Here is a 9,503-nt window from a genome sequence, read left to right on the forward strand (position 1 = left end):
ACAAGTGTCTGCCTCACCCAATGGCCCAAGCCCCAAGCAGACTCAGGACCCCATTTTAACCCACAAAGGAATATACTTGAATAGAATAAAAATTGTGTCATTCAATATGTGAAACATCTTTGGGTTGTGTTATTTTTTAAAGTAGCATAATGAGAATTTAAGCACATGTCATTCCTTAGGCTTCATCAGATTTACTGGCTGAAATCCACATAGACATTTAGTGACCTCCTTGTTTAATATTCAGAATGAACTTAAATTGCACACTGAGTTCAGGAAACCAGCATGTTTCTTAGGATTTGGACAGGAAGTCCACATGATAATGGCAGTTTCAAGTCTAGGGCCATTGCATGGATGAGACACACACCTCTGATCTACTTTGCTGCACATGAAAACATTTGGGTTTGTCAGTTTTATTGTCTGTCCAATGTTATCATCATACTGTGTGCTTGGACTTCAAGCATTGCATGCACGCTAAAATATGCTTAACTTAAAAACAATGTTTCCATCATCTCTGAAATTGAAGTATGACATTTAGTTTCAAAAAAGGCTTTTGTTTCCTGTGTTTTCTATTCAGAATTTTAAGGTATTTTATTTAGAATTTTGTGTTCACAAATGGTTATGTATTGTATTTAATTATATGAGAACAACCAATGTTTTTCTTAAACCAAAGCCATATAATTCACTCTTCCATTGCTTACACACGACTATACAATATAGTTTGAGCTTACAAATATATATGTAAAAAGTCAATCTCTGTCTCTGACTATGATTCCTCAGGAATTGCATTTCAATATATTTCTTTTCTTTTGACCTCAATCTATAACTTTGGAAAATCTAAAGCAGCTGTATGGGTAAAAAGCACACTTCAATTTCACTTATAGATTCGTTTGATGATTAATATTCATTGTTAATCAAGGAGACATACCTCTGGGAATATCAATTGGGACATTTTCAGACAGGTTTAACTTGGGAAAGGGGAGGGAGGAGGGACACGGTCTGAATTTATATAACACCACCCAGTCTCATTGTCTTAGTTAGGGATTCATTGCTGTGACGAGACACCATGACCAAGGAAACATGTATAAAGAAGAACCATTTAATTGAGGCTGGCTTACAGGTTCAGAGGTTCAGTCCATTATCATCATGGCAGGAAGTATGGTAATGTTCAGGCAGACATGGTCCTGGAAAAGCCAAGAGTTCTACACATTGATCCAAAAACAGCAGGAAACTCTTTCATAGGCAGCTAGGAGGAGGGTTTCTTACCACATTGGGTGGAGCTAGAGCACCAGGAGACCTCAAAGACCACCTACACAGTGACACACTTCCTCCAACAGGTCCACACAACATGGCCATACCTACTAATAGTGCCAATTTCCATGGGCCAAGCATATTCAAACCACCACACTCCTCAACTGAGGACCGGCATTCCTGACTCATTCTGCTTCCTGACCATGGATGCTAGGTGACCAGCTATTTTATGTTTCTGCTGATGTGTATTCCCTTCTGTGATGAACTGTATCCCCTGAATTCTGAGCCAAAATAAACCTTTGCTTCCCTAAATTGCTTTTGCCAGCTATTTTTTCCCATAGCAATAGGAAATGTAACTATGACAGAAAAACTGGAATATGGCTGTTGCTGCAACAAACATGACCCTGTGGCTAACAGACCTTGTGGAATGTTTTGTGTGCAAGTGTTTGGAGCTGTGCTCTAGAGAAATCCTAGAAACCCCTGAATGCTCTAATCAGAGGTTAATATGCTTTTTGGTGGAAAATCAAAATAGGAATAGGAACATGTACAGTGCAGACACGGTTCACTGGGTTCAGAAATGAACACAGATTACATTCTGGCAGAGAACTGCATTCTACCCTTGTCTTGAGAACCTGAGTGAGGCTTAATTCAAAAAATAACAGACATAATTGTTGTGTTTTATTTTTTTATTCTTGTTTTTGTTTTTTGTTGATGGTATTCAAGACAGTAGGACTCTCTAGGCTCCTTCCATTATTGTGGAGGTCTGGGATGGAAACTGACAGAGATGCTTGATATCAGGGCTGAGTTGGAACAGGGACTCCTCAGCAGCTGAGGGCTTCTCTCTTTGCTCTTCTTGCAGGGGTGGGTGGTCCAGGACTTCTTACTCCTTGGAGGCCATCTAGGCCATAAGGTACACCACCCTATTGTTGTAGATATATTCATTCTCATACAAGAAAATGAACTTTATGAAGTTGACATCAAGAGCAATGCCAACCCTAGCATCAAAGGTGGAAGAATGGGAGTCACTATTAAAGTTGCAGGAGACAACCTGATCATCAGTGTATCCCAGGATGCCTGTTAGTGGGCCCTCAGATGCCTACTTCACCACCTTCTTGATGTCATCATACTGGGCAGCTTTCTCCAGGTGGCATGTCAGATCCAGTATGGAAACATTAACAGTAGTACATGGAAGGCAATGCTTGATCTTCCCATTCAGTTCTAGGATGCTCACTGCTCACTGCCTTGGCAACACCAGTAGGTACAAGGATGATATTCAGGGCAGTCCCATGTCCATTATGAAATAGCTTTCCAGAGGGGCCATCCACAGTTTTCTGTGTGGCAGTGATGGCCTGGACAGTGGTCATGAGCCCTTCTATGATGTCAAAGTTATCATGGATGACCTTGGCCATGGGGGCTAAGCAATTGGTGATGCAGGAAGCATTGCTGACAATTTTGAATGAGTTGTCATACTTTTCATGGTTCATACCCATCACAAATATGGGTTCATGAGCAGAAGAGGCAAAAATGATAACCCTATGGGCCAGCCTTCTAATGGTCTCCAGCCTTCTACATGTTGGTGGCATACTTAGCACCAGTATCAGCCCATTTGATATGAGTGGATTCTTACTCCTGGAAGATGGTGATGGGCTTCCCGTTGATGACAAGCTTCCCATTCTCAGCCTTGACTGTGCTGTTGAACTTGCCATTGGTAGAGTCATATTGGGACACATAGATCATGTAGATGAGGTAAATAAAGGGGTAATTGATGACAACAATATCCACCTTCCCAGATAAGTTAGCAATCCTGGCAACCAGACACCCAATAGAGCCAAGTCTGTGCACTCTAACCTTCACCATCGATTCCAATGGATGAGTTTGGCATTGCACACATGAAAAGATGCAGCTGTCTCTGGAACAGGGAGGAGCAGAGAGCAAGAAATTTGTTTTGACAGAGAAAATTTCATGATAGCAGAACATTCAGTTTATAGAAAGGTTGGTGGTCACTGCTCCTAGTTGGATCAACAGTGAGAAAGAACAGAAAGATATTGGATGGTGAAGAGATGGCTTAGTGGTAAAAGAGCATGATTATCTTGAGGAAGACTCAGGATAAGTTTCCAACACCCACATGGTGGCTCAAAACCATCTGTAACTCCAGATGCTGGTGATGTGATATTCTCTTTTGGCTTCTGTGGGCACCAGGCATGCACGTGACATGCATATATACATGCAGGCAAAAATTCATATGTATAAAATAAAAATAAATATTTTTATAACAAGAAAAAGATATGGAAAATGTTCAATTTCAGAAAGAAAGGAACCTGGGGTAATTTAAAACTGCATATAAAGTAGGTGGGAGAAAACAGATGTAATTGTTAATCATACCACTAAAAACAAAATTTCATGCTCCACACTGGGACAATACAAACAGTGCCCTGAGGACAAGGCTCCGCTCAACGAATGTTCCCGTCATAAAAATGCAAATCCAACTGAAATATGAGATCATATTTTCAGAATTCTTTGGAAGAGGTCCCATGTTAACAACTGCCTGGGAAAGTATTTTCTTTAGTTCACCTATCAAGAATCTCAGAAGCCACTACAACTATGGGAGCCACCATGTAGGTGCATCAAGCTGACAGCATCATGGGAGAGCATTGTCTACATGATATTAATGTCTCAGACATGCAAAGCCCAAGGGACAGAGAGTCATAAAGGATTGCACTGAGGTTTGAGAAAGCTGTTGCAGCCAGGAAATATGTTACAGGGTTGGACTGCCTGCAAGGAGGCCCTGAAAGGCCACTGTGTGAAGTTCTAAATGTAAAACTCGGGATGTTGTGTGTTCCTGGATGATAGTGTGCTCAAGAAGAATGGCTACAGGAGAAGAATGGGCACAGCTCAAGAGAGATCTGTGCTATAGGGGGCAGAGCAGGAATTTTAGAGATGGAACTAACCCTGTGGTGTTGTGCAAGGAGTGTGAGATGGCAGGAAACAAAGGTGGACTGCTATGATTTGAAGTGATTGTTTAGGGGTCCAGTTGACATTGGGTGAAGTTGTGATAGTTAATCTCTGTCAATTTGATGGGATTTAAAATCACCTAGGGGACTCACCTTTAGCTGTGATGGTGAGGATTTTCCCAGAGTGGTTTAAATTAGGATTGAAGACCCATCCTGAATGTGGGCAGCCCCATCCCATGGGCTCAGGTCTTGAACTGGATTAAATGGATAAGAGAAGGGAATGACTGAGAACCAGCATTCCTGTCTTTCTGCTGCCTGACATTGGAATCAATGAGACAAAACATGCCCATCCTGCTGCCATTCAATCCCTGCCACAGTGGAAGGTGTCTGCTCAAACCTAACCAAGAAAAACCCCTTCTTCCTTAAGTGTCTTTTACCAGGTATTTTGTCAAATAATGAGAAACTAACAAGTACAATCTGCTTCTTTTTTAAAAATGTTATAATTTCTATTTAGATACATTTGTTTGTCTTTAGGAGATATGATGAGGTATTTTTACTTATATCAAGCCAACAAAAATTCTTTAGGGTAGGAGCATTGAAATTCTCCTTTGTGTAGAACACATTGTGATTAATTATATTTACCGTAGCATACTATGAAAACGCAGCTTTTATTCTTCCTTAACTACCAGCCAGCTATTCCTTAATCCCCAAGCAGTCCCAATATCCCCATCTTCTGCCTTCCTCGGTTTCTAATGACCATCAGTATACTCAGCATCCATTAATTTAATATTTTAGACTTCCACCTTTATTTCCTCTTGCTTGGCTTATGCCAGCTAAGATAATGCTCGCCAGGTCCATGCATGTTCATACATAGATATTTTCTTTCGAAAAACCATATTCCCGAAGGAATTTAAAACATGCCACCTGAAAACTAATAAAAAGGTATGTTGATTATTTCAAGCTAAAACTTGAGGAGCCTCACTAAGCTTCCCCCACTCCAGTGCGGAGGTCGCCGTCAGGCTCCGGGTCTCCAGGCCTCCGTCTTCGTGAGATTGCACTGTGCACCCACCAGGAGTCTTGACAACCAATGTGAGCATCTGACTGATGCCCGGTGGACAGAGCTCCTTTCTCTGATTCAGTAATACCAAGTGGTCAGGCTGGATGACCGTGGCCTCACTCAAGTGCGATGCAAAGACAGCAGCTCAGCGATCCAGGCCAACCCTGCCCTGATAGAGCTCAGCCTTCGCACCAATGAACTGGGTGACGCTGGTGTGGGTCTGGTGCTCCAGGACCTTGCAGAATCCCATTTGTAAGATACAGAATCTGAGCCTTCAGAACTGCAGCTTGACGGAGGCTGGCTGTGGGGTCCTGCCTGTCCTGCTGTGCTCTTTGTCTACCCTGCGTGAGCTACATCTCAATGACAACTCTTTGGGGAATGCAGGCCTGAAGCTGCTCTGTGAAAGATTTCGGGACCCCCGTGCCATCTTGAGAAGCTTCAGTTGGAATAATGTAACCTCACAGCTACCAGCTGCGAGCCCCTGGATTCAGGGTTCAGGGTGAAACATGACTTTAAGGAGCTAGTATTGAGCAACAATGACCTTCATGAAGCTGGTGTCCATATTCTGTGCCAGGGCCTGAAGATCTCTGCTCGTCAACTGGAGTCACTCAAGCTGGAGAACTGTGGTATCACATGAGCCAGCTGTAAGGATCTGTGTGATGTCGTGGCCTCCAACGCCTCGCTGCAGGAACTGGACTTGGGCAGCAACAAGCTGGGTAATGCAGGCATTGCAGCACTGTGCCCGGGACTGCTGCTTCCCAACTGTAAGCTCAGGACTCTGTAGCTCTAGGAGTGTGATGTCACTGCAGAGGACTGCAAGGACTTGTGCTGTGTCCTCAGGGCCAAGCAGAGCCTGAAGGAACTCAGCCTAGCTGCCAATGAGCTGAAGGATGAGTGGGGGCGGCTGCTGTGTGAGTCTATTAGAGCCTGGCTATCATCTAGAGTCACTGTGGGTAAAGACCTGTAGCGTCACAGCTGCCTCTTTTCCCAGCTTCTGCTTGCTGTTGACCAAAGACCGTTCACTGCTGGAGCTGCAAATGAGCAACAATTCACTGGGAGACTTGGGAGTCCAGGAGCTTTGCACGGCCCTGAGCCAGCCAGACCCAGTGCGGCGTGTGGTTTGGCTGGGAGGCTGGGATATGACAGATAGTGGTCGCAGCAGCCTTGCCACTGGCCTGATGGCCAACTGCAGCCTGAGGGATCTGAACCTCAGTAACAACTGCATGGGGGGCTCAGGTGTCCTGCAACTGCTGGAGAGCTTCAAACAGCCCAGCTGTGCCCGGCAGCATGTCCTATGTGACATTTACTGGGTGGATGAGGTGGAAGACCATCTTCGGGCCCTGGAGGAGAAAAGGCCTTCCTGGATGATCATTTCCAGAGATGTGCACCTCTGGACACATCAATCCAGCCCCAGGGGCAGCCAGCACGATCTCTGGCTCTGGGTATCCTAGTGTTGACCAGCAGTAAGCATTCTGATCTTACTTCAGGAGAAAACTTTAAGATACTTTATAACTATTAAAACACTTTGTTCGCAAGAAAAGAAAAAAAGAAAGAAATCATTTGAGGAACGTTAAGAAGCAGAGACAGAATCCCTGGGTCTTGGTGTCTAGACAATCTGGGTGAATTGGTGAGTTTCAGAATCATAGTGAGACCCTGTCTGGTGGTAACCCATCAGAATAAGCCATTTGCTTTGCTCTTGCCACCATGCTGTCTTATCATAAAGATTTTCTTGGATATTTTATCTTTGAGTCCTGAGACTTTCTCACCGCCCAGGTCTTTGGTGCATTCTGGAGGGTCCGCCCAACCTCCTATCTCCTGAGGTTGTCTGTTTCCATTCTTTCAGCTGGCCCTCAGGTCTTCAGTGGTTTTCCGTCACCCAATACCAGATCAGGTTCCCCTCTCTCCCCACTCCTTCCCCCCACCTACCCCAAATCTCCCTCCCTCCCCACTTGTGATTGCTTTCTTCTCTCTCCCAAGTGGGGCTGAGGCGTCCTTACTTGGGCACTTCAGCTTGTTGACCTTTTTGAGTTCTGTGGACTGTATCTTGGGTATTCTGTTGGGAAGGTTGTCTTACACATAATGAGGCTAGAAAATGGCAGAGTAGTAACAGGGGTTGCAATGGACCAAAATAAATAAATAAATAAATTCTTTGAAGCAATCCTCTACTCCTTCTACATCTTCCCTCCAAATATCTCTTAGTAATAGTTCTAGAATTTACTTTCTTAGACCTGACAGCTACTTGTTCTGTCAAATCCTCACAGATTTATTATGACTAGCCTAGAAAGTTTGATCATCACCTCTGTAACGAATGGACCACTGGTTATCACCCAGTTTGTTCACTAGTACAAAGACTTGAACAACCAGGAAAGTCAGAAGATCACAGAGTAAAGAAAGAGAGAGAAAGCACTGGCTTTACCCTCTGAGATCAGAAAAGTCTGAGGCTGGAAGAAGTTAACTGAATGCTGCCTTGGGTACTGTATAAGACTCCTGGGTACTCCCCTTCCTTACTGGCTCTGTTTAGATATCAGCCTGGTGCCTTCCCAGGGATCCAATGTGTTCTGGGAAGAAGAAACTTCTGTCCCGGGAAGGCTGCCATTGCTTTCTCTCTCTGCCTACCCATGTTCATATAGCCCCCCTTCACCTGTACTTCACTCGTTAAGATTGTTATGTACAAGAAAATTAATTAAATGTGTGTGCTCTCTTCTCATTCACTCTGATATTAGATCCACCCCAAAACACTGTATATGAACTAAGGGGAGGAGTAGTAGACAGGATCTCTCTGTGTTTTTCCTTTCTGTGTTCTTCCCTTGTTACATTCTTCTAATGATAGAAGGCTCTCCTCATCAAGAGCCGAGTTAGCACTGTAGCAGTGATGACTGACTTGATATAGAATCTAAGACGCAAGGCCTTATGCGTTTATTCCACATGATTATTACTAAGTAGAATGAGGTTAATGCAAATGTATTTATGAATTTTTCATGTGTGAAGAATATGAAATTTTTGAAAGCTGATTACTCATTACAACTTTTTAAACTGTATTCAGTGGCATAATAGAAATTCTGTCACCATGTCAACCAGCTTTCAAACTATCCCTTGACCAGATAAAACAAGTAGTTTGCATGGAAACCAGATTGTCAAGTGTAATTGATATAGATTTATAGACTATTTGACATTTTTAAAAAAGCCAATTGAAGTACATACATTTTTACTTTAGCATAAAAGTATAAAGTGACATATTCCTGTGAAATATCATATGGAAAACTCCCAGAATAAATACAGATATATAATACATGTCAGAGAACATTTTAAAGGAGAATTTTATATCATTTACTAGACCTTATGGCAACACATGGTCAGGACTTCCAATCTTTTCACCAGGATTCAAAATGAACTTTTCAATAGACCAATTCATGACTAGACTCAGATATTCAAACAGTCCCCTCTCAATAACTGGTGGACAAAATGAGAAGAAAATCAATAAAGCCTGATGTGCTACAGGTAGGGGCTGGTGGGGAAGTAGGTTAGGTAAAGGAATAAAGGAAGTGATGTACCAAGTAGGAGATTTATTAGGGCTTCATAAGAAAGAACTAACAAGGAGGATAAGCTTAGTGAAGGTCTCAAACAGGTTGCTAGACAGGCAAGTTGCAAACTGAACAGGGAATCCAGTCAACATACCAAGCAATGCCGACCTCCTTGCTTCTGCCTTGGTAGAGTGGCGCCTAAAGTTGCTTCTTTACACACTGCTTGTTTTTACTCTTCTTTTTAAAAAGATGTTTTATTTTATGTATATGAATATTTCACCTACATATGTGTATGTGCATCGTGTGCATGCCTGGTGCTTGCAGAGGCCAGATGAGAGTGATGGATCTCCTGAAACTGGCACTATAGATGGTAGTGAGCTGCCCTGTGGGTACTGGGTACCTAACTGAGACTACCATCATATTAATACTTTCTGCCTGAATAAGCTATGCTGTTCATATAAATCAGTATGCATCATAAACTTCTGTCTGTATAGTTATAGTTTAAAATATAAGAAATAGATGGGCTTCCTACACAATCATGAGGAGCTGAGCTTAGGTCCCCATAACTCACGTAAAAAGCCTGATGTTGTGGCATATTCCTGTGGTTCCAGTGCTATAGAAGCAGAAACAGGAGGATTCCTCGGTTTTCCTATCCAACAAGTGATATTGGTGAGCTTCAGAATCATAATGAGACCCTGTCTCAAAATTTAAGGTAGATATGGATAA

The 9,503-nt window shown here is 42.9% G+C and overlaps 2 pseudogenes; one reads left to right on the plus strand and one right to left on the minus strand.

The window, feature by feature from the left end:
- Window positions 1–2,108: 2,108 nt before the first annotated feature.
- On the minus strand, window positions 2,109–3,105 carry LOC110285095 (annotated as a pseudogene).
- A 617-nt stretch (window positions 3,106–3,722) lies between these two features.
- On the plus strand, window positions 3,723–6,707 carry LOC110284537 (annotated as a pseudogene).
- The last annotated feature ends 2,796 nt before the right edge of the window (window positions 6,708–9,503 follow it).

This window comes from Mus caroli, chromosome 18 (genome assembly GCF_900094665.2).
Source record: "Mus caroli chromosome 18, CAROLI_EIJ_v1.1, whole genome shotgun sequence".
NCBI lineage: Eukaryota > Metazoa > Chordata > Mammalia > Rodentia > Muridae > Mus > Mus caroli.